Source organism: Bos indicus, unplaced genomic scaffold (genome assembly GCF_029378745.1).
Source record: "Bos indicus isolate NIAB-ARS_2022 breed Sahiwal x Tharparkar unplaced genomic scaffold, NIAB-ARS_B.indTharparkar_mat_pri_1.0 scaffold_57, whole genome shotgun sequence".
NCBI lineage: Eukaryota > Metazoa > Chordata > Mammalia > Artiodactyla > Bovidae > Bos > Bos indicus.
The window spans coordinates 468,984-495,758 of NW_027223722.1; the positions used below are offsets into that span (position 1 = coordinate 468,984).

The 26,775-nt window shown below is 40.1% G+C and overlaps 1 long non-coding RNA gene across 1 annotated transcript in view; it reads left to right on the forward strand.

Moving 5' to 3' along the window:
- Positions 1 to 2,953: 2,953 nt before the first annotated feature.
- LOC139182001 (uncharacterized) overlaps positions 2,954 to 26,775 on the forward strand; it is a 30,206-nt gene continuing 6,384 nt past the window's right edge. The window contains exons 1-2 of the long non-coding RNA XR_011565598.1: positions 2,954 to 3,267; positions 4,221 to 4,356. This is a non-coding gene — a long non-coding RNA (uncharacterized lncRNA). The remainder of the gene's footprint in view (positions 3,268 to 4,220; positions 4,357 to 26,775) is intronic.

Consider the following 26,775-nt stretch of genomic DNA (forward strand, 5'->3'; position numbering starts at 1 on the left):
GGGAGCCACAGGAGTCCATGTTTCTTTCCCCCTTCGAGATTTAAGGCAAATTAAATTAGACCTAGGAAGCTTTACTGAAGATCCTGACAATTATATAAGTGTTTTTCAGGGTCTAAACCAACCTTTGAAATGGCACGGAAAGATATTATGCTAATCCTGACTAACGCCCTTACTGACAATGAAAGAAGTAGTAATTAAAAATGCCCCAGGGATGGGGTGATGAATGGTATGCTATTGGCATGCAGGGGAGATGTGACAGTGAGTCAGCATGGTTACCTACCGGGCTCCAGGCAGTGCCCATAGCCGATCCTAACTGGGCACATGACAAAGACAGTGATGACTGGAAGAGAGTTCACTTTATCACTAGCATTAAGGAAGGCTTAAAAAAATCACAGGCTACTCCAAACTATCTGGAGTGATTCAGGAAAAGGAGGAAATTCACACAGCTTTTCTGGAAAGGCTCAGGGAGGCACTGAGAAAGCACACTAATTTGCATCCAGATGCCTCAAACTTATTCTTAAAGACAAATTTATTAGTCAGTCTGTTCCAGATATTCAGAGGAAAGTCCAAAAACTGGCCTTTGGCCCCCATATAGATTTAGAGGGCCTCGTTTAAGGAAAGAAATATTGCTCAAAATAGTCTGGAGTCAAAACTCCCTCCCAGGTCCTCCTCACCATTCTATGCAAAACAAAGAACTCAGAGCTGAAGAAAAAAAATGGACAATAAGGTTGATCACACCCAGCTTCTAGCTGGTCCCAGCTGGTCTCCAGAATTCCTTGCCCCAGCCGTTTATGAAATAACTACTCCGAACACTTCCCTGGCTTCCCTGTGGCTCAGACAGTAAAGTGTCTGCCTATAATGCAGGAGACCTGGGTTCAATCCCTGGGTCGGGAAGATCTCCTGGAGAAGGAAATGGCAACCCACTCCAGTATTCTTGCCTGGAAAATCCCATGGACAGAGGAGCCTGGTAGGGCTACAGTCCATGGGGTCACAAAGAGTTGGACATGACTGAGAGACTTCACTTACTCCAAACAACCTTGGAGAAGAACAGGCCCCCTTAACAGTAGATGTCCACATATATGCCTATATATACTTACTCTTTTCTTGGGTTAGTGCAGCAGCTCACTAATCTGATGCTGCCCCTTCTTGCCTCATTAAAGGTGAATCCGTTCCGTTAAGTGCCGGTCTCCTTCTTTTTCCGAACCTCGCCTCCTCTGACTCCCTTACCCTACACTGGTAAGAGCTGCCACATCAGTACTCCTAAACAGAAATCAGGAAGAACCTAAAGAAAAAGAGAATAGAGATAAGAGAAAGGCCGAAGCTCTCATTATGGCCCTACAGGGAGTTAACTTTAGGGCTACAAATGTGGGAGGACACAAGCAGAAACCTGGCGTCTGTTTTTGTTGTGGCAAGGATGGACACTTTAAGGGACAATGCCCCCAAGGCAAGCAGAGGCCACCACCAAGGCCCTGCCCCACTTGCAAGGGAGATCACTGGAAGAGTAATATCCCCAGGGACGTAGGTTTCAGGGGTCAGAAACTCAGATACAAGATCAAGATTCACGGGGCCCAGGGCTTCCCACTTTGGCTTCTGTCCTCATTACCACAAAGGAGCCTCAGGTGACTCTAACTAGAGCAGGCCATCCTGTTAAATTCCTACTGGATACCGGAGCCACTTTCTCAACCCTCCTGTGTAATCCGGGTCCTCCTTCTACTAAGTCAGCTACTAAAGGTGGCATTTCTGGAAAGCCAATTACAAAATTCTTTACACAACAGTTGAGTTGTAACCGGGATTCTCTTCTTTTTTCTCATGTGTATATGTGCATGTGCTCAGTCGTGTCCACCTCTTGGACTCTATGACCCCTTGGACTGCAGCCCGCCAGACTCCTCTGTCCAAGGGATTTTCCAGGCAAGAATACAGGAGGGGGTTGCCATTTCCTCCTCCAGGGCATCTCCCCCACTCAGGGATCGAACTTGCATCTTTGCAACTGCCTGCATTAGCAGGCTGATTCTTTTCTACTGCACCACCTGGGTATCCCAAGTGAGCACAGGGCGCCTGGCGTGCAGGCGTGGGGTGAAGGGCAGTGGCAGCAAAACTCCACAAAGTGAAGAAGCGGGAGGGCGATCACCCGAGGCCAGGTGATCCGCTCCTCCCATGGGGAGGCCGAAGGATCCCCCACGCTCCATCCACGAGGGACGCAGCATCCTTCCCCAAAGTTCTGATGGGGAGACCCTCCTCCAGGGCCCGGTGGGCCGGAAGTGGGGCTACGGACACCAGCCGGGCACATCAGGGACAGCCGTGGCACCCTCACCTCCACCCCCCCAGGGGTGGTGGTACAGGCATGGCACTCCACTCCAGTACTCTTGCCTGGAAAATCCCATGGACAGAGGAGCCTGGTAGGCTGCAGTCCATGGGGTCCCTAAGAGTTGGACACAACTGAGCAACTTCCCTTTCACTTTTCACTTTCATGCATTGGAGAAGGAAATGGCAACCCACTCCAGTGTTCTTGCCTGGAGAATCCCAGGGACAGGGGAGCCTGGTGGGCTGCCGTCTATGGGGTCGCACAGAGTCAGACTCCACTGACGTGACTTAGCAGCAGCAAGCCGGTGACCTGCGCACACTTGGACAAGGGCACCGCAGGGGGCGTCGCGCCGGGGGCTCAGGCGCTCTTCCTGGTCCAGCACGCGACAACATCAGCGGACAGGAGGAGGCAAAGGGCAATGGAGATGGGGGAAGGCGGGCCAGGGAAGCCAGACGCACCAGGGCGCAGCCCCAGGGATCAGAGGACAGGACGGACGAGGCACCAATGAAGTGCTGCCACGTAGGCCCACGTGGCATAGACATGGCAGAGGCATAGAACCAACAGTGGAGGTGGGGTGGCCACCAGCTACTGCAAGGGGCCCGGAAGTCATTCTGAATGACCCGGAAGGCTAGCTGCTTCTGCGTCAGGACACGGAATCTCACCGCAAGAAGCCTCCAGCGCAGGAGCGGTCCCCTGGCACCCAGGATGTCTACTGACCTTCCTGGCCGCCATGGAGCCCCCGTATCGGGGCTTGCGCCCACCACCGCCAACACCCAGAGCCACAAATGGCCCAGGAGAGCTCTTTCCCGCCGTGTACCGGTGCCTCCACGGCCCTCACATGCAACTTGCTGTGCCCAGCTTCCCCCCTCGGGGACCGAGGGCACTTCTGTGCCCGGAGACACCACCAGCCATGGAGGCCAGGGAAGGACACCACATGAGGCAAGACCGGTTAGGTCCTAAACAGGGTAAGGGGGCACTGGGCGGTCACCTGTGTCGGGTGGGCCGGGAGCGGGGAAAAGCTGGAAGTGACGGGGAAGAGCAACAAACACGCACAGGGAGGGCCGGGGGACAGGGGCACGTGCGCTGTCTGGTGATCAGAAAGACTGAGTCACGGCCGGCCACCTAGTTTTCAAGTAGGAATATTGCTATTTTTAAACAAAAACACGTCCACACCTGTTAAAGGATTTTGAGAGGCAGGTTGGAACCGCTCACCCTTATATATACTATCAGCTGACTGAGTAGAATGATTTGAATTTGTTTCATGAATATAAAGATATTTTGCTGCTTTGTTTTCCTAACGTATACTACAGATTTACACTCCAAATAGTAACAGAGATGAATTTCAGGTGTTTAATACATTCATCACCTTTTGGTAATTTTTTTTCTTTTTTGTTTTATTCATCCTGTTGAGTATGTAATGGGTCCTAATTTTCTTGAATACATATTTTTCCTGATGACTAATGGTATTATGCAAGTAAGCTTTTGGGTCATCACGTTCTTTTGCCAACTTTTGTTGGGTTATTTGCCTTATTAGTACATTAAACTTCTTTATAATTGGGACCATGAGTCTTTTCTTAGAATAATATATATTTCAAATAACTTTATTCATACTTTGTCCTGTGTATTTACTCAGAAAATGCATTTGGTAAGCAGAAGTTCTTATTCATAATATATTTCAGTTCCTTATATTTTCCTGTGTAGTTATTACTTTTCAAATCCTGGATAAGAAAAAATTCCTACTCCAAGATTTTGAAAATGTTTCCTTATGCTTTATCTTCTAAGAGACAATTCTATTATTGTTTGCACTTATATCTAAAATCTATCTAGAATATATTTATGTGTTTAGTCACTAAGTCCAGCTCTTTGTGACCCCATGGACTATAGCCCTCCAACCTCCTCTGTCCATGTAATTTTCCAGGCAAGAATACTGGAATGGGTTGCCATTTCCTCCTCCAAGGGATCTTCCCAACCCAGAAATAGAACCTGTGTCCCCTGTCTCCTGCTTGGCAGGTAGATCATTACCACTGAGCCACCTGGGAAGCCCTTAGTATGAGGTAGGTGGTTACATTATTATTATTTTTTCTGTGTACTTATTTAAACAAACTCATTCAATTTCTTAAAAATAGTACAATTTCCTCTCACTTCACTGCAGTGGAACATTTCTTACACATAACATAACTTTGTAAAGTATTAATGTATCTTTGTCTGGCTTCTGTTTTACTGGCCATTTTTTTTCTTCCTATTTTTACACTAATGCTTCACAATCTTATTTACCAGTGGTTTATAAGAGCCTTGATATCTGGTGGTAAATGATGATGATACCAGCAATTGATGTACCGGGCTCCTCTGTCCCTGGGATTCTCCAGGCAAGAACACTGGAGTGGGTTGCCATTTCCTTCTCTAATGCATGAAAGTGAAAAGTGAAAGGGAAGTCGCTCAGTAGTGTCTGACTCTTAGCCACCCCATGGCCTGCAACCTACTAGGCTCCTCCATCCATGGGATTTTCCAGGCAAGAGTCCTGGAGTGGGGTGCCATTGCCTTCTCCAAAATTGTGTTTACTAATCTTTATAATAAAGAAACTACTTAATCAGATGGTTGTATTGATGGCTATGATGATGTATGTTAATATTTTGAAAAATACAATATTCTCTGAAAATGTATGTATGTATATACACTCTTGAGAGTCCCTTGAACTCTCAAGATCTTGAGAGCCCCTTGAACTCTCAAGATCTTGAGAGCTCAAGGAGATCCAAGTAATCCATCCTAAAGGAAATCAGTCCTGAATATTCTTTGGAAGGACTGATGCTGAGGCTGAAGCTCTAATACTTTGGCCACCTGATGCGGAGCACCGACTAATTGGAAAAGGCCCTGATATTGGGAAGGATGGAAAGCAGGAGGAGAAGGGGACAAAAGAGGATGAGATGGTAGGATGGCATCACTGACTCAATGGACATGCGTTTGAGCAAGCTCCAGGAGTTGGTCATGGACAAGGAAGCCTCATGTGCTGCACTCCATGGGATTACAAGGAGTTAGACATGACAGATGGAGAAGACAATGGCACCCCACTCCAGTACTCTTGCCTGGAAAATCCCATGGATGGAGGAGCCTGGTAGGCTGCAGTCCATGGGGTCGCTAAGAGTCTGACACAACCGAGCGACTTCACTTTCACTTTTTGTGAAAGACACTCAGTCGTGTCTGACTCTTTTCGACCCCATGAACTGCAGCATGCTAGGCCTCCCTGTCCATCATCAACTGCCAGAGTTTACCCAAACTCATGTCCATTATGCAGGCCTCTAGGGCTTCCCAGGTTGTTCAATGGTAAAGAATCAGCCTGCCAAGCAGGCTGACCCGCTTCAGTCTGTGGGTTGGGAAGATCCCTGGAGAAGGAAATGGTAACCCTCCTCAGTCTTCTTGCCTGGGAAATCTCATGGACATAGAAACCTAGGAGGCTATAGTCCATGGGGTCACCAGTGAGTTGGACATGACTTAATGACAAAACAAGGAACGGAAGGGTCCTCTAATCTCCCCAAAAGAGGGAGAAGGGGTGGAAGAGAGATGGGAGGTAAGCAGGTTGACAGGAGTCTATCAAAGTTACAACTCATTCTCAGGGCCTTCTTTCCCAATCCAAACTATAAATTTCAAGTCAATGAACATTTGAAATTACATTATAATATTGCTATTCTCATGATTAAAATGGAGAACTTAAATTCAGATAGATGTGTTTTCTGCATTTCCAAGAAATTAGAGACTCTGAGCGTGCCCACAGAAGACGTTCTTTGGCCTAAAACCTATAGCATGATTCCAGAAGAGTACAAGGGATAAGTTTTGTGGTTGCTGCTGTTGTTTGCCACTGAGTTACATTGACTTCCACTCTCCCAGTTCTGTGCAAAATAAACCATTGCCATCCTCTAACCTAACCAAATTAGACAATGTATTCCCGATTCCAGCTTTAAGGGTCTCTTTCCTGGAATCACTTCTGTAGCATATGATTTCTATTTTGTCTCTTTTTATCCTTAATTTTTCAAGAAAACAAATTATTATATATTTGGTCATATTAATTATCATATAACTTAACATCCACGTAGTTGTGTCATTTTTCTTCTCATTACTCCTTCAAATATAAATTTAAATGTAAATATTTATGGGGTAACTCTTCTGAAGAAGAAAGTGTATGAGAAACATATATATATATATATATATATGTATATATACACACACACACACACACACACACATATATATATATATACAGATGTGTAAAGTGAAAGAAAGAAAGTGAAGTCACTCAGTCGTGTCCAACTCTTTGCGACCATATAGACTGTAGCCTACCAGGTTTCACCATCCATGGGATTTTCCAGGCAAGAATATAGGAGTGGGTTGCTATTTCCTTCTCCAGGAGATCTTCCCAACCGAGGCATTGAACCCAGGTCGCCCGCATTGCAGGCAGAAGCTTTATCGTCTGAGCCACCAGGGATAGACAGATGTGTATATATATGTGTATATTCACACACACAAATATATGAATTATCCCCTGATATTTGAAGGTGATCTAGTTGATAAAAATTTTGATCCTAGCATTCTTTTTTTGTGATTTTTTAAAAAGTTTCATTGGAATGTGGTTGCTTTTCAATGCTGTGTTAGTTTGTAATGTATAGCAATGTGAATCAGCATACTTATATATACATCCCCTCCCTTTTGTACTTCCTTGTTATTCAGCTCATCACAGAGCATTAAGTAGAGTTCCCTTTGCTGTAACATTCTCATTAGTGATGTTTTTAAAATACATAAAATATTGCATTATATAACTACTGAGCAGTCTGATGGCTAGCCCAATCCTTGTCAGAGTCTCAGATGCAGTCCTTGGGAATATCAGCCTGTTGTGTAAATTTGTGGGTGGGGAAACAGTTGCAGGCAAGACCCTAACTTGTACATATCTTTTCTGGTTTATGTACAAATGAGTGCCCAATTTAAAAGACAACTACATGATGTGAAACTGATAAAGATCATTTTTAATTACTTCCATGTCCAGCTTCCCCAAAGGGCAATTCCATTGATGGGACTGGAGATATACTGAATTCATGGTGACTTAGAAGGAAAAGAAGAAGAAAGATGAATGTCCACAGATGTGTGGTTAGTTTAAACCAGTATTCATCTCTTCTGAGAATGACCTGTGAACACATAGGCTAGGTGTCAAATCTTGTGAAAGAAAAAGATCACAATTAACCTGGGGAACCAGAGAGAAATAAGAGGTCAATGGAAGCATTCCACACTATTCTATTTAATGCATATTCAGTATTCACTGCAACACTGATGCTAATTTTTCCGACCTAAGAGATTCTTTTGTGAACATTTTTGTACTTAAGCCTTTATATAAAAGCAATTCTAGGGTATATACCTGGAAGTGGAGTTTTGGGATCATGTACAAGGGCATCTTAAACTTTCTCAGATATTAGCCAAATGTAATCTAAAGTACCGTAAAATATTTCTATTTATATGCCAGCAGTGTGTTAGAGTTTCCTTTACATTTTTATAAAAGAATAATTTTTTAGACTATTTTAAATCCATATTAAATAGGTGTATAGTAGTATCATTGTCTGGAGAAGGCAATGGCAACCCACTCCAGTGTTCTTGCCTGGAGAATCCCAGGGACGGTGGAGCCTGGTGGGCTGCCGTCTATGGGGTTGCACAGAGTCGGACACGACTGAAGTGACTTAGCAGCAGCAGCAGCAGTATCATTGTCCTTGTTGTTCAGTCGCTCAGTTGTGTCTGACTTTTTGCAACCCCATGGACTGCAGCACACCAGGCTTCCCTGTCCTTCACCATCTCCTGTAGCTTACTAAAACTCACGTCCATTGAGTTGATGATACCATCCAACCATCTCGTCCTCTGTTGTCCCCTTCTATTCCTGCTTTCAAACTTTCCCAGGATCAGGGTCTTTTCTAAGGAGTCAGCTCTTCACATCATGTGGCCAAAGTATTGGAGCTTCAGCTTCAGCGTCAGTCCTCCAATGAATATTCAGGACTGATTTCCTTTAGGATTGACTGACTTGATATTCTTGAAGTCTTCTCCAGTGCCACAGTTCAAAAACATCAATTCTTCAGCACTCAGCCTTAAAAATTAGTATTTTAGACTATTTTAAATCCATATTATAGGTGGACAAAGGTATCATATAATCTTTTAATTTGAATATTCCTGATCATCAATGCGATTGATTATTCTTTTATTTGTTTTCTGACTATTTTGATTATTCTTCTGCAGATTACCTGCCAATCCAAATTTTGCATCAGTTATGCTCTTGGGCTTTTCCCTTTTTGTGTGTGCACATTTAATGTATATCTTTGAGACTAACATTGGTGATTTAGTTACATTGCATATTTGTCATAGTATTTAAGGTCAGTTCTTTAAAAATAAATTCTTTTCTTCTGTGTGTGTGCTTAGTCACTCAGTCGAGTCTGACTCTTTGTGACCCCATGGACTGTAGCCTGCCGGGGTCCTCTGTCTATGGGGATTCTCCAAGCAAGAATACTGGAGTGGGTTGTGATGCCCTGCTCCAGGGGATCTTCCCAAACCAGGGATTGAACCCAGGTCTCCCGCACTGCAGGCAGATTCTTTACCATCTGAGACACCAGGGAAACCAGTGTTATTTTATATTTTAAATGTATAGTAGATGGATTCCCCCTTTGTACTTCTCTCTTTTTGATTGGAATTATGTTTATTTTGGAGATTATTTAGGAAAAATAATTTCTATTAGTGATATTGTTACTGTAGCACTTATCACCTTTATTTTTGCATGAGCATATTTTTGTTTTAAACTTCAGAGTTACTTCTGAGCAATTTAAAAGTGGTTTGTTAATATTTTATGTGTTATATTATTCTTACGATTTTTCATTTTCTGATCACTTTTTTCGAGTTTTTATATTCAGAATTTATAGAGAACTAACTTGGCATGTTTATTTAATTAATTTATTTAATAAATCTTTTTATTCCTTAACACAATCTATCTATCTATCTATCTATAACCTTTTGGCCATACTAAGTGGCATGCGGAATTTTAGTTACCCAATGAGAGATCGAACCTGTGCTGCTTCAGTGGAAGCTGAGAGACCTAACCACTGGATCTCCAGGGAAATCCCTAACACCTGGCATGTTTTGAATTTGCTTGTTTATTTAATTGATTTATTTTTAAAGAAGGATATTTGCTTTTCAGAATTTGTTGGTTTCTGCCAAACATCAACATGAATCAGCTATAGGTATACATATGTCCTTTCCCTCTTGAACCTCCCTCCCATCTCCCTCCCCAAACCACCCCTCTAGGTTGATACAGAGCCCCTTTTTGAGTTCCCTGAGCCATACAGCAAACTATCTATTTTACACGTGGTAATGTAAGTTTCCATGTTACTCTCTCAATATATCCCACCCTCTCCCTCCTCCCTTCTCCCCATTTCCATAAGTCTGTTCTCTATGTCTGTATCTGCATTGCTGCTCTGAAAATAACTCCATCAGTACCATCTTTCTAGATTCCATATATATGTGTTCAGTTCAGTTCAGTCGCTAAACAGTGTCCGACTCTTTGCGACCCCATGAATTGCAGCATGCCAGGCCTCCGTGTCTATCACCAACTCCCGGAGTTCATTCAAACTCATGTCCATCAAATCGGTGATGTCATCCAGCCATCTTATCCTCTGTGGTCCCTTTCTCCTCCTGCCCCCAATACCTCCCAGCATGAGAGTCTTTTCCAATGAGTCAACTCTTCGCATGAGGTGGCCAAAGTACTGGAGTTTCATCTTTAGCATCATTCCTTCCAAAGAACACCCAGGACTGATATCTTTTAGAATGGACTGGTTGGATCTCCTTGCAGTCCAAGGGACTCTCAAGAGTCTTCTCCAACACCACAGTTCAAAAGCATCAATTCTTCGGTGCTCAGCTTTCTTCACAGTCCAACTCTCACATCCATACATGACCACTGGAAAAACCATAGCTTTGACTAGATGAACCTTTGTTGGCAAAGTACTGTCTCTGCTTTTGAATATGCTATCTAGGTTGGTCATAACTTTTCTTCCAAGGAGTAAGCGTCTTTTAAATTCGTGGCTTCAATCACCATCTGCAGTGATTTTGGAGCCCCCAAAAATAAAGTCTGACACTATTTCCACTGTTTCCCCATCTGTTTCCCATGAACTGATGGGACCAGATGCCATGATCTTTGTTTTCTGAATGTTAAGCTTTAAGCCAACTTTTTCACTCTCCTATTTCACTTTCATCAAGAGGCTTTTTAGTTCCTCTTCACTTTCTGCCATAAGGGTGATGTCATCTGCATATCTGAGGTTATTGATATTTCTCCCGGCAATCTTGATTCCAGCTTGTGCTTCTTCCAGCCCAGCATTTCTCATGATGTACTGTGTATATAAGTTAAATAAGCAGGGTGACAGCCTTGACGTACTCCTTTTCCTCTTTGGAACCAGTCTGTTGTTCCATGTCCAGTTCTAACTGTGGCTTCCTCACCTGCATATAGGTTTCTCAAGAGGCAGGTCAGATGGCCTGGTATTCCCATCTCTTTCAGAATTTTCCACTGTTTATTGTGATCCACACAATGTTAGGATACCATGTTTATCTTTCTCTTTCTGACTTGCTTCACTCTGTAATAGGCTCTAGGTTTATTCATCTTATTAGAAAGGAGTCAAGTGTTCCTTTTATGATGGAATAATCTTCCATTTTATATATGTACCACAGCTTCTTTATCTATTCATCTGTCCATAGACATCTAGATTGCTTCCATGTTCTAGCTATTGTAAATAGTACTCTAATAAACAGTGGGGTACATGTGTCTTTTTCAATTTTTCTAACCTGGCATGTTTTTAATAAGCTTAATTTGTGGTAAATAATAACTATAAAATAATTAATAAAATGTATTCAGAGTTTGTTTCTTTTTACAGTCCATTTTTAACTCTGATGCTATATTGAAGCATAGTTAGAAAATGAACATTTACCAGTAATTTCAAGAACTACAAAAGTATTATTAGTACTGAATCTAGATGTCTGATCTAGTGTAGTTTAATTTCTCTCTATTTTATTCCATAGTTTATTACTCATTTAGATATAAGTTATGCTTTCAGATGTAATTTTGAACATCATTTTCAGACTTATTTCAAGACTTTGAAATGTTGCTCTTTACAGATTAATTTTATCAGAAATCAATGTTTAGCTGTCAACTTCATTGGGATTTGCAAGATTGCATTTCTTATTGTTTTGTTTTACCTTTTGTTGAGAGTTCATTTTCAGCAAGAGCTTTTGGATTTTTTTTTCTCTTTTCTTCTGTTTGGCGTTTTGAAATTAATTAGCTCATAAGGAATTCCAGCCTTAAGACATGTTTGAGAGAGTGATTGCTAAGTCACACAGTCGTGTCCAACCCTTAGGGTCCCCATGAACTGTGCCCACCAGGCTGCTCTGTCCATGGAATTTTCCAGGCAAGAGTACTGGAGTGGGCTGACATTTCCTCCTCCAGGGGATCTTCCCAATCCAGGGAGATATGTTTAGTAGTACTTACTTATTTTCCCTTCTTTTATTCACTGATAGATGTGGAAATACTGACTTCGAGTATTAAATTAACCTGAGGTCCCCATAATCCTAACAATAAATTAGCATACCAACCAAGAAGGAGTAATACTCATGTGATAGACAAATTCCCTGTTCTCGGATTTATTTCATATATGAACCCAACTGTCCTTTTTAGCTTTCTTCATGTTTATAGTTGCTCTGATTTTAAATAAAGGGCAACATCAAAGCTAGAAATAACTTTCTGTACTGTGTCAGTTGTTTGGGCTGAGTTTCAAAACTGCTTCAGAATCCAGTAGAAAAAGCAATTTTCAATTATTGGAAATAAGTACAATATACTTTGACAATATAATAGGTAGCCTAAACTGTATACAAAGGGTCATTCTATGACATATTGCCTTCAAATTTATGATTTTGAGGAACCATTGAGAATTTTTATGCAGCATTAATGACATTTTAATCTATGCTGATTTATTTAGATTAGAAAATGTTATGTTTTCTAGTTTTGTGGATAACTTCTCAATAGCATTGCTTGTGTAATCATATGTACTAGTATATATAGTATATCAACAACTTCATTTTTTAGTTTGAACTGTTTCTGTTACATATATTTTCTTTTTTTTTCTTTTGGAAAAATTACAGTGACATAAAAATTAATTTACTTAAATTTACAAAATGCGTTATAGGAACCAGAAAACTGGTGCCTCTCACTTTGGCCTGTACAGACAGGACTGGAGATTGAAATGCTATGAGGAACTGATATTCTTTGGGAAGATTCAGCTTAAGTTTTTATCTATCATTAGTGTTTATGTGATAAGTGTATTTAGCTATTCATGAATTCTGATGTTTGTTCCACAGTAAAAACTACCTAGTCAAATACCTTACCTTTATGATTAAGAAAAACAAGGATCAGACTCGTGACATTTGTTACAAACTGTCACAAGTTGGAATGCATTCTTAAGATGATAAAAATTTATAAGTAAATGGATGCAGTTCTTTGACATTAAGCATTGTAAAACTGTACACTTAAGCTTAAACTGTAAAACTCCTGCCTTAACAGTTAAAAAGTATATTCAAGTTTAAGAACTGTGTTATAATGTTAACCTGATTATTTCTTACATAATACAGTGGCCTGTAGTTGGATTACTCTCATCAGATAATTCAGTTTTAAGAAAACATAATTTAGCAATGGACTGGAATATATAATGGCTGCTTGTATGTACTATTCTGCGTGAGTGCCTGCTGTGTGTTTGATTGTGACACCAAGGACTGCAGCCCTCCAGGCTCCTCTGTCCGTGGATGTTTCCAGCAAGAATACTGAAGTGAGTTACCACTTCCTCCTCCAGGGGATCTTCCTGACCTAGGGATCAAACCCAATTCTCCTGTGTCTCTTGCATTGGCAGGCAGATTCTTTACCACTGACCCACCTGAGAACTTCATTCATTACTTGCAACAGTGCTGATCTACGCAAAACAAATTACACACCCTCATTATCCTAAACTAATGTCAGCCATGACGTCTCCGGAATAACAACGTTTAACTTTCTTAGGGAAATTAGGTGTGACAGCAATGCAGATTTCCCTTACCAAGCAACAAATAATAGCTTGTTTTATTTTGGTTAGGCTGTGTGACTTCAAAAAACAAAAGTTAAAAATATTCCATAAAATGATTATTTTCTACATTATATAGATGTTCTAAAATAAAAGTTTTAGTCAGTACTTTTTATGCATATCAAAAGATGGAATGTAAACAAAATTTCTACTTGAAAGTGGAAGATTAACTATATTAACTTAGATCCACAAAATTTGTTATCTAAGGGTGAATGAGTGTTATCCAATTTTTATGTTTCTTTCTATAAAAATGAGATTTCTTGTTTTAAAATCGTCTGCTCTTGGATATGTGCCTTACTCCTTTTCATAGAATTAATGTGGTTTGCATCATTTCTCAGACAGGACTCTTGGTGTCTCTTTCTTTCATCTGGACTGGTGTGAGTCCATACCTTTTGTAAGGTCTGTATAGACACAGGACTCTTATAGAAAAGTACACTCTAGTTAGCTCTGTAGAGAAAAACAAGTCATGTTCTTTCTGTTCTTCTTGGTCACATTTCTGTCTTATATCAGAAAGTTTGGGTTCATATTTGATCAAAAGAAGTGATATTTATTATGTCTTATCAGTTATTTTATTTTTTACTGTGAAAGTACATTTAATTATACTTAACAAAGTTACTTGCTCACCTATTTTCTGTATTGAAATCTAATTCTGTAATTTCTTTTGTATATTTTCCCTTGTGTACAAGAATAATAATAATTACATTTACACACATTAGATGTAGCAACTAGTTTAAACACACACACATAATTTATTCTTCACAACAGTTTTATGAAATAGATGTTATTATGTCTCAGATTAGGAAGACAAGATAGGAAAAGGATGACTAACCACTCCTAGGATACAGACCAAGTAAATGGTAAACTAAAGATTCATACTCAAACAGCCTAATTTCAGAGTTCATATCTTTTAAAATTTATTTTATATCTCACATAGCAGTTTTACTAATTTCTTCATTAAAATTGTATATAACATAAAACAAAGTAATTGTGCCAAACAACTGACAATGTACTCCAGTTCAGTTCAGTTCATTTGTGCAGTCATGTCTGACTCCTTGTGACCCCATCGACTGCAGCTTGCCAGGCTTCCCTGTCCATCACCACCTCCCAGAGCTTGCTCAAGCTCATGTCCATCGAGTCGGTGATGGCAGTGGCACTGAACAACCTCTCTATCTGCCAGTAATGCTTCTAGCTCCATTAGATCTGCTGACCCATGGGACTTAAGTGGCAGAGCAGTTGCAGCTGGTGCCCCTGGGCTTCCAGTCTGCTGCAGTCTTCCTGTCTGTCTGCTACCTATAGACATTAAGCTTCAGCTCGGTGCTGAATATTTTCTGACTCATAATGAGTATTGATTGTACATGTGAGTAGAAATAGGATGTTTAAATCATTTTGCATCTTCTTCTTATTATTATTTATTTTTCTATTCCTGTTCATCATGAGGCAAGATATTCTGACCTACCAAGGCACAAAGTCAGGCATGTGTGACAGTGCTCCATTATCAAATGGAAGTGGGAATGAAGGAGACAGGGCTTGAGCAGGGCTGAGGGAAAAGTAGCTTGTGTGAAGGAGGTTGCTCACATCTCCATGGCTCCAATTCATATATCACATTCTTGAGCCCAATAAAGACAGTACTGTGGGATATAAAGAGACCACCCAAAGCTGACAGCTGTGGCCACCTAGTTTCTGTCTGGGGGTACCTCTAAAGGACAGGGCTGAATGGAGACTCGACCAGGAGACTTGTAACAGAGCACAGCCAAGAGCAGACCTCAGCACAGCCGTACCTGTGAGCTATTACTCTGCACCCTGTTACCAGGCAGCAAGTCCTGTTCAGCCATTTTCAATGGGCTCCTCCCCCCAAGGAAGCAACTGTCAGTGAGTGACCATTAGTGGGGACAACCAGGCAAGGTCAGCGAAGCAGGGCTTGTCACATGGACAGTGAGGTAAGAGTCAATCCTGGCCTCCCCTCCAGGGTGCTCCAGTTCATCCAGCCTCAGACCAATGGTGATCTGGGGACCCAGGGGACATATGGGGGTCTGTGTCCTGTTGACCTCCAGAGCCCTCACTGCGGCCTCTAATGGCCGCACCCAAGCCTTGAGGAGGCAGTGACCCTCTCCCCGCCTCTGCCACCTTCTGGCTGCACCATCTGCCCTGGATGCCATCTCCAAGACCTGCTCCCACACCCCCCACGTGGCTGGCCTGAGGAGCCTGAGGGCCAGTTGCATTTGGCGCCTGGCTCCCTCAGCAATGACAGCTGAGCAGGGTCTGAGGACCCAGCGCTGAGGGTGCTGCCAGCTGAGCTCTGACTCTGCCAGGACTGGACCCTGGAGGATAAGTCGTGCCTCAGGACCTGCCCTTTCTTGTCAGAACAGAAACTAACGAGTGTTAGCTTTCGTTATTTACGGGAACAGTTACCTGACCGTGACCTGGCCTCCAGATCTGGAGCTCTGACACCAAGATGTTTAAACACCTCACCATGCTCCTGCCTCAGCTTTCTAGGAAAGGGCTTCACTGAGGGCTTTCAGGCAGTTTGAGGTTTTTAAGGCATGAGCCACTCCTGTCCTTGCAGGGCCCTCAGTACATCTTTCTGGGCTCCACACCCTGACCTTCTGTTCTTGTTTAGCCTCCCTGTAAGTTGGGCATAGGGACTTGTTTTTCAGTAAAAGGCAGAGCTTCAGTCAGGGTAATTGCCTGTTTGCTTTTGCCTATAAGGCGAAATGCCAAATGACCAGCTCGATACCAATTCATGAAATGTGGCCAATGGTTTGGTGGAATGATCGTGGGCACAATTGTAAGATTCATGGAAAAAGAGTCTTGAAGATGGTCTGTAGGTAGATGTCTTTGGAAACAGGAAAGGAAGATATTTGTGTTCCATGTGAATTAGTAAAAAGAAAACCAACCAACCAAACAAAAAAAGAGGTACTTTAGCAATCAAGTGACTAAGATGGCTTCTACTATGAATGTCTGTGAGCATCCTGCTCAGCCACCTCTGTCTTTCCTCAATGACTCATGAACAAAGCAGTCCTGGTGACAAGGATGGGATCAGCATGATCTTAGCAATGCTGAATTCCACCCCCAAGGCTGGCCTGGCTGTTGACTCTGTTGAGTGTCCTTATCCCAACAATGGAGACTGACCCTGAGTTCTCTGAGGTGATCAGCCAGCTACCTGATGGCAGGTTGACTACATTAAATCCCTTTCTTTATCGAATTGGGTAACATCTTGCTTTTCCTGGAAAATACACTTGCTCAGAAAATGAATTTGCTTTCCTTGTCCACAGTGCTTCCCCCCAGACTACCATGACTGCTATATCCACCGTCATGGTTTCCCACACAGCTTTGCTTCTGAAGTAAATCGTGCAGAATTCCCTTGCTAGTGTGTTTCTACATCAGGTAGGCTGTAAGAGCTACACTCCTGTGAAACTTCAAGGAGGCTTTGAAATAACTGTTTTATAGTGCACATACACACACATCTCCTAATGACCTAGTTACACACTCATCTTTTCACTGCTCTGTAGGAATTTTGAAGCTGCAGTGAAATTGATTTAATGAATCAGGCCTAAGCAGTCAGTGTTAGTAAAAGATATATCATCTTGGGTGGGCCAAATTTAATTAATCAAAAGGCCTTTAAAAGAGGGTGTGTGCGTGTTAGTCGCTAAGACGTGTCTGAGTCTTTCGTGACCCCATGAATGAAAGCCCACCAGGCTCCTCTGTTCATGGGGTTTCCCAGCCAAGAATCCTGAAGCAGATTGCTATTTCCTTTTCTAGGGGATCTTCCTGACGCAGGGATCAACCCAGGTCTCCTGCATTAGCAGGCGGCTTCCTTAGCATTGAGCCACATTGGAAATTCTGTTAAAAAAGGATAGATCCTTTTTATATCCAAAGATTCCAGGCTTCATTTCATATAGTTTCCAGTCATGATTTTTAGCTCCTGGCTGTATGCCTTGCCAAAGTTCTCTTCTTTAATCAGCCACCAGGAATGGGTGAACCAATCCCTTGTAATAAGTATTGCTTCTTTTATTGAATTTCTGTGCACAAAAGTAATTCATGTTATTAGAGATTATTTCTAACACAAGAAGCACTTTTGTTAATTACATTTCTTTATTTTTGATTATAATTTTTATAACTGATGGACCAATGTTGTCACCTGATTATTAAGTAAGCACCATAATTTATGTTAGGCATCACTCTTCCTTTTGTACAGCTTTGTGGGTTTTAACAAATGCATCATGCCATGTGTCCACCATTGTAATATTGTATAGATAGTTTTAGGACCCTAAAGACCCCTGGGCTGCACTTATTCTTCCCTCTCTCTCCTCCCCTTCCACCAAACTCTTCCACCAAACTTCTGGCAATCCCTGATCTTTTCAACACCTGTAGAGCTTTGCCTTTTCCAGACTGTCATTTAGGTGAAAGCATCCCTTTTTATTCAGGATTTTGAGAATGACTTCTCTCACTTAGTAATAGCTCTTTAAACCTTCTCCATTTCTTTCAAGGCTCAGTTACTCATTCCTTTACTTACCAAATAATAATCTATTGTATGAATGCATCACAGTTTATTCACTTACTGAAGGACAACTTGATTACTTCTAATTTTTAGCAATTATGAATAAAGTTGCTCTGAACATCTGTGTGGAAGCTTTCATGTTTTCAGTGCATTTGGATAATGAACTAGGAGTGTGATTGCTGTATTACATGATAGGTAGCCTATATTTAGCTTCATAAGAAGCCCATAAAGTGCTTGTACCATTTTACATTCCAACAACAGTTAATAAATTGAGTTCCTGTTGCTCTGTATCTTCACCAATATATGGGATTTTCTGTTTATTGGAGTTTAGCCACTCTGATAATTGTCATAGTGGTATCTGCTTTTAAAAGAAATGAATTTATCATTCGTTCTTACTTTACTTTAGACCTTATTTTTGTATTTAGTATTGTAGCTATAGTGTAGTACCTGAAAACTTTAATCCTAGAACCTGGTTTCTTAGGTTCAAATTCTAACTCTACCTTTTACTCCTTGGTGACATTAGGTTAGCTGTTTAACATGTGCTTCAGTAACTTTATGGGTTTCCACAGTAAAGAGCTCAGATGCTAAAGAATCCACCTGCAGTGTACAAGACCTGGGTTTGTACCCTGGATCTGGAAGATCCCCTGGAGAACGGAATGGCAACCCACTCCAGTGTTCTTTGGTGAATCCAGTATACAGAGGTTTTAGTCCATGGGGTCAACAAAGAGTTGCACAGCAATAAGTGACTTTCACTTTTTTCAGTAGCCTTAATAATAAGATATACCTCACAGAGTTGTTACAGTAATTAGGCTTAGATTATTCTGGAACATATAAATAGCAATGAGTATCTGGCCTGTACTAAACTCTTTTATTATTTAATTGTATAAAATAACTTCATTTTTTGTCAAGAGGAAGCCATTTAGAATGTAAATAATTCCAAATATAGACAGAATATTGGTAATTATATTAATTTTAATTGTAAGGAAAACTTTCACATAATGATAACATTCCTCCATTGCTGCAGTATTACCATATACAGCTATCACTACACTATTTAAATTGTAATTCAGTAACTTCACAGTTGTAGGTCCCCCCACTACTTTGTAATTTTGTTTGATCATGGCTTTGACTTGATGAAACTGAGTTCAATATAATAAATGAAATTGCAAGTTCAAGGTTTTGATCCTGTATTTATTGTTAAATTCTAGCAATCAGAATCCAACAACACATTATAAAGATCATACACCATGACCAAGTGGGCTTTATCCCAGGGATGCAAGGATTCTTCACTATCTGCAAATCAATCAATGTAATACACCACATTAACAAATTGAAAAATAAAAGCCATATGATTATTTCAATAGATGCAGAGAAAGCCTTTGATAAAATTCAACATCCATTTATGATAAAAACTCTCCAGAAAGCAGGAATAGAAGGAACATACCTCAACATAATAAAAGCTATATATGACAAACCCACAGCAAACATCCTCAATGGTGAAAAATTGAAAGCCTTTCCCCTAAGGTCAGGAAAAAGACAAGGTTGCCCACTCTCACCACTACTATTCAACATAGTTTTGGAAGTTTTGGCCACAGCAATCAGAGCAGAAAAAGAAATAAAAGGAATCCAAATTGGAAAAGAAGAAGTAAAACTCTCACTATTTGCAGATGACATGATCCTCTACATAGGAAACCCTAAAGACTCCACCAGAAAATTACTAGAGCTAGTCAATGAATATAGTAAAGTTGCAGGATATAAAATCAACACACAGAAATCCCTTGCATTCCTATGCACTAATAATGAGAAAATAGAGAAATTAAGGAAACAATTCCATTCACCATTACAATGAAAAGAATAAAATACTTAGGAATATATCTACCTAAAGAAACTAAAGACCTATGTATAGAAAACTATAAAACACTGATGAAAGAAATCAAAGAGGACACTAGTAGATGGAGAAATATACCATGCTCATGGATCGGAAGAATCAATATAGTGAAATGAGTATACTACCCAAAGCAATCTATAGATTCAATGCAATCCCTATCAAGCTACCAACGGTATTTTTCACAGAGCTAGAACTAATAATTTCACAATTTGTATGGAAAAACAAAAAGCAATCTTGAGAAAGAAGAATGGAACTGGAGGAATCAACCTGCCTGACTTCAGGCTCTACAACAAAGCCACAGTCATCAAGACAGTATGGTACTGGCACAAAGACAGAAATATAGATCAATGGAACAAAATAGAAAGCCCAGAGATAAACCCACACACCTATGGACACCTTATCTTTGACAAAGGAGGCAAGAATATACAGTGGAGAAAAGACAGTCTCTTTAACAAGTGGTGCTGGGAAAACTGGTCAACCACTTATAAAATGATGAAACTAGAACACTTTCTAACACCATACACAAAAAAATAAACTCAAAATGGATTAAAGATCTAAACATAAGACCAGAAACTATAAAAATCTTAGAGGAGAACATAAGCAAAATGCTCTCTGACATACATCACAACAGGATCCTCTATGACCCACCTGTCAGAATATTGGAAATAAAAGCAAAAATAAATAGGATCTAATTAAATTTAAAGCTTCTGCACAACAAAAGAAACTATAAGCAAGGTGAAAAGACAGCCTTCAGAATGGGAGAAAATAATAGCAAATGAAGCAACTGACAAACAACTAATTTCAAAAATATACAAGCAACTCCCGCAGCTCAATTCAAGAAAAATAAATGACCCAATCAAAAAATGGGCCAAAGAACTAAATAGACATTTCTGCAAAGAAGACATACAGATGGCTAACAAACACATGAATAAATGCTCAACATCACTCATTATTAGAGAAATGCAAAGCAAAACCACAATGAGGTACCATTTCAATCCAGTCAGAATGGCTGTGATCCAAAAGTCTACAAGCAGTCAATGCTGGAGAGGATGTGGAGAAAAGGGAACCCTCTTACACTGTTGGTGGGAATGCAAACTAGTACAGCCACTATGGAGAACAGTGTGGAGATACCTTAAAAAACTGGAAATAGAATTGCCATACGACCCAGCAATCCCATTGCTGGGCATACACACTGAAGAAACCAGAATTGAAAGAAGACACGTGTACCCCAATGTACATTGCAGCACTGTTTATAATAGCCAAGACATGGAAGCAACCTAGATGTCCATCAGCAGATGAATGGATAAGAAAGCTGTGGTATATATACACAATGAAGTATTACTCAGCCATTAAAAAGAATATATTTGAATCAGTTCTAATGAGATGGATGAAACTGGAGCCTATTACACAGAGTGAAGTAAGCCAGAAAGAAAAACATCAATATAGTATACTAAAGCATATATATGGAATTTAGAAACATGGTAATGACAACCCTGTATGCAAGACAGCAAAAGAGACACTGATGTATAGAACAGTGTTTTGGACTCTGTGGGAGAGGGATGCGGGGATGATTTGGGAGAATGGCATTAAAACATGTATAATATCATATAAGAAACGAATCGCCAGTCCAGGTTCGATTTAGGATACAGGAAGCTTGGGGCTGGTGCACTGGGATGACCCAGAGGGATGGGATGGGGAGGGAGGTGGGAGGGGGATTCAGGATGGGGAACACATGTACACCCGTGGCGGATGCATGTTGATGTATGGCAAAACCAATACAATATTGTAGTAAAAAATAAACAGGTTAAGTTAAAAAAAAAATTAAAAATAGCAATCAGTGAGGCAGAAAAACAACGAGAAGATGGTTCCCAAGATGCTAATGAAATAATATTCTCATAAAAAAGTAAAGTATATATTTTAAAATGCATACAAAATGTTGAATATATATGAAACCAAATTTTACAGTAGTTTTAATGCAGGGGATGTGTCAGTGATATAATTTGGGGTTTTTTGTTTCTATTTGCCAAAAATGTTTTGCAATAAATTCACAATACTATTGTAATATGAAATGAGAAATATAAAAATAGTTTTGTAAAGATCAGACCCTTTATTGATCTTTTGTAAAATCGATGCATGATACAGGATGCTTGGGGCTGGTGCACTGGGATGACCCAGAGGAATGGTATGGGGAGGGAGATGGGAGAGGGGGCTCAGGATGGGGAACACGTGTACACCCATGGCAGATTCATGTTGATGTATGGCAAAACCAATACAATATTGTAAAATAATTGTCCTCCAATTAAATTAAAATAAAAAAAAAAAAAATTCAATAAAATGAATTCTTAAAATTTCCACTCTCTCTGGAAGGTGCCATAGCTAAGCACCTTAATTTCAATATATAAGAAGATTGTTATTGGTACTCTGATTCATCTACCACAACTGAATAGCCTGTGGCCTGACCCTAAGAGGGCACAAAGTTCAGAGACTTAATTATTACAAACAGTATGTCTTCTGTTTTAATTTTCTAATGGAGAGTAACTCTAAGACCCTTATGCAGGGAACTGACTTATGTTTCATGGCCTTGAAAAATGTTGCCACCTCAGTTAAATTAAGGGTCTACAGCTTTGACCATTTTGGGAGAACTGTCAGTAGTTATATGTCGTAAATATGGCCAGTTTCATATGAGCATTGTTAAGACATTACAGGACTTCCTCAGTGGTCCAATGGTTAGGACTCTGAACTTTCACTGCCCAGGCCCACGCTTCGATCCTTGGTCAAGCAACTAAGACCCTGCAAGGCACAAGGTGTGGCAAAATAAAAATAAAAATAAAAAAATAACCCCACCTCCCTTCTGAAACATTGTTAAACCTCAGAACTAAGTTGTGCTTGTCACAGACATCATATTTAGGAGTTTTTCCATCACATCAAAATTTTAATTTACACTACCAAATTTTAGAGCTAATGGATTTTGTACTATATACATATTTACTACATATATAGGTTTACTATATATAAGTATCATAAATGCTTAACTTTTTCATAGAATTTGTCCTGTGAATTTTTAGCCTTATCATGACACTGAGTAATGCTGTGTGTCTTCAATAATGTTATTTTTGGTTGTGGAATGTGGGGCATAATTTTTCTCCCACATTCAAGAGATAACCCCTTATAAACTCTCCGTTCCTAAAATGTTTTAATGAACAGAGGATATTTTTCAATTCCTATGCAATTAGATTTTATAGAATAGTTATATTTTTCATATTGATATTTTATAAATCTGGGGAATTTCCAACTATTCTGAGGAATACCATTGGAAAAAAACAAACAAAAAAAATCAAATAATAATTCCCTGTACTACTTTGGGTTCTTATCTTGGCAGTGAAAAGCACATTTCTAAGAAAAGTTAATTTCAACAACAGTAATATCTTTAAGGTAAATATTTCCCTTATACTTGCCTATCATACAACCATACAAAAACTAGATAGATTAAAAAAAAAGTCAGAATTTTTTATCTGATTGGTCAGAGCCAAAGGACCAGTGATTCTTTTTTAATATTAAACTAATATATAAAATAGAGTGAAACATTCTTTTGTAGTTTGGAAGTCAACGCCATCTCATAAATGATATTATATTTATCATATTAAATTTTATTTTTTATGATATACTTTCCAGTTTATTTATTTATTCTTTAAATTCATTTACTTTAATTGGAGGCTAATTAACTTTCCAATATTGTAGTGATTTTGTCATACATTGACATGAATCAGCCATAGGTTTACATGTGTTCCCCATCCTGAACCCCCCCTCCCACTTCCCTCCCCATCCCACCCCTCTAGGTCATCCCAGTGCACCAGCCCTGAACACCCTGTCTCATGCATAGACCTGGACTGGTGGTCTATTTCACATACGATAATACACATGTTGCAATGCTATTCTCTCAGATCATCCCACTCTCACCTTCTCCCACAGAGTCCAAAAGACTGTTCTATACATCTGTGTCTCTTTTGCTGTCTCGAATATAGGGTTATCATTACCATCTTTCTAAATTCCATATGTATGCATTAGTATACTGTATTGGTGTTTTTCATTCTGGCTGACTTCACTCTGTATAATAGGCTCCAGTTTCATCCACCTCATTAGGACTGATTCAAATGTATTCTTTTTAATGGCTGAGTAATATTCCATTGTGTACATGTACCACTGCTTTTTTATCCACTCGTCTGCTGATGGACATCTGGTTTGCTTCAATGTCCTGGCTATTATAAACAGTGCTGCGATGAACATTGGGGTACACATGTCTCTTTCAATTCTGATTTTCTTGATGTGTATGCCCAGCAGTGGGATTGCTGGGTCATATGGCAATTCTATTTCCAGTTTTTTAAGGAATCTCCACGCTGCTCTCCATAGTGGTATACTAGTTTGTATTCCCACCAACAGTCTAAGAGGGTTCCTTTTTCTCCACACCCTCTCCAGCATTTATTGTCTGTAGATTTCTGGATAGCAGCCACTCTGACCAGCATGAGATGGTACTTCATTGTGGTTTTGATTTGCATTTCTCTGATAATGAGTGATGTTGAGCATCCTTTCATGTGTTTGTTAGTCATCTGTGTGTCTTCTTTGGAGAACTGTTTAGTTCTTTGGCCGATTTTTTGATTGGGTCATTTATTTTTCTGGAATTGAGCTGAAGGAGTTGCTTGTATATTTTTGAGATTAATTGTCAGTTGCTTTGTTTGCTATTATTTTCTCCCATTCTGAAGTCTGTCTTTCCACTTTGCTTATAGGTTCCTTCATTGTACAAAAGCTTTTAAGTTTAATTAGGTCCCATTTGTTTATTTTTGCTTTTATTTCCATTAGTCTGGGAGGTGGGTCATAGAGGATCCTGCTATGATTTATGTTGGAGAGTGTTTTGCCTGTGTTTTCCTCTAGTTTCTGGTCTTAACATTTAGATCTTTAATCCATTTTGAGTTTATTTTTGTGTATGGTGTTAGAAAGTGTTCTAGTTTCATCCTTTTACAAGTGGTTGACCAGTTTTCCCAGCACCACTTGTTAAAAAGAGATTGTCTTTTGTCCATTGTATATTCTTGCCTCTTTTGTCAAAGATAAGGTTTCCATATGTGCATGGATTTATCTCTGGACTTTCTATTTTGTTCCATTGATCTATATTTCTGTTAAATTTTCAAAACCTTTTTCAAACAATATTGAAAACAGATTAAGAAAAATTACCAACACCTTTTTGGATATTTTCTTTTTTTAAAAGATAGCGAAAGGTGGTTTATTTTTTTTTTTTAATAAATTGTTTACAATTTAGAAATACTTTCCATATACACTATTCTTGGACATTTTCTTACAATGGTAAATATTCAGAGCACTTCACGATATTCCACAATGACATTTTTAAGTTTATTTTCCATTCTATTCTGATCTATTGTGTATATCTGTTTTTGTGCACATTAAGGAAAATGTCAAAGCGGTTTAGTAGTACATTTTCATTACAAAAGGTAAGCTTCCATAAAGGAATGACTGTGAAAAAGATCAAACAGTGTCAATTTTCTGTTTTATTGCCCTCTAAAGCAACTTGTGGGCTTAAATAATTGCAATTTTGACCTCTATTACAAATGATCAATCAGCAGAGACATATTAAAAACTCTTAATATAACTGACAAAAGAAGATATAATTGGGCAACAAAATGGCCAGAGATTGATCTTAGTTTTTAAAATCTTTATTTGCTCAATGACAGATATAAGTCTTGGGGATGAACTCGGCAGGCAGAGAAGATGTCTAAAGCAAAGGCGCCCCTGTGTGGATGTGCCTGCCAGGAACAGTGAGGAAGTCAAGGAAGTGGACATAAACTGAGGTGTTAGGTGGTGAATTTGGAGAAGTCAACAAGAACATGGATGGCCTAACCTGAATTACTGTGTGTGTTTGTGTGTTTAGATCTGTTTAATCAGAAAGGGGTTAGGAAAAGTAGCAAGGTATATATCTGTGTGTGATCTTATTCTTCCCTACTAACAGTGCTAAGGAGAAGGCAATGGCAACCCACTCCAGTACTCTTGCCTGGGAAATCCCATGGACGGAGGAGCCTGGTAGGCTACAGTCCATGGGGTCATGAAGGATCGGACATGACTGAGCGACTTCACTTTCACTTTTCACTTTCATGCACTGTAGAAGAAAATGGCAACCCACTTCAATATTGTTGGCTGGAGAATCCCAGGGACGGCAGCCTGGTGGGCTGCCGTCTATGGGGTCGCACAGAGTTGGGCACGACTGACATGACTTAGCAACAGCAGCTTAGCAGCAGTAGCTTAGCAGCAGTAACAGTGCTAAATTCTTTATCTGATTCTTGGAGTTGCCTGAGAGCTCAGTTGGTAAAGAAACCACCAGCAATGCAGGAGACCCCAGTTGCATTCCTGGGTTGGGAAGATCTGCTGGAGAAGGGATAGGCTATCCACCCCTGTATTCTTGGACTTCCCTTGTGGCTCATTTGGTCAAGAATCTGCCTGCAATGTGGGAAACGTGGGTTCAGTCCCTGGGTTGGGAACATCCCCTGGTGAAGGGAAAGGCTACATACTCCAGTATTCTGGTCTAGAGAATTCCATGGTCTGTATAGTCCATAGGGTGACAAAGAGTCTGACATCAATGAGCCACTTTCACTTTCACTTTTGATTTCATTAAAGAACTCTCTGTGTTAGAAATTTGATTTCTCTTTTACATGTGAAGATATGGTCTTCAGATTCTTTTTTTTCTGCTTCCTAAACACCTCCTCTTACTGCCTGCCAAAACAGTCTTTCTAGGATCCCAGGGAGGCCAATGAGAAGTGCTAAAGAATGCCTTCAAGGCAGCATGGTGCAGATAGGGTGTGGAAATTGGCCCCAGATTTATCTGGGTTTGAATCCCAGTGTCGCTGCTAGTTAGCTAAATTGACACTTA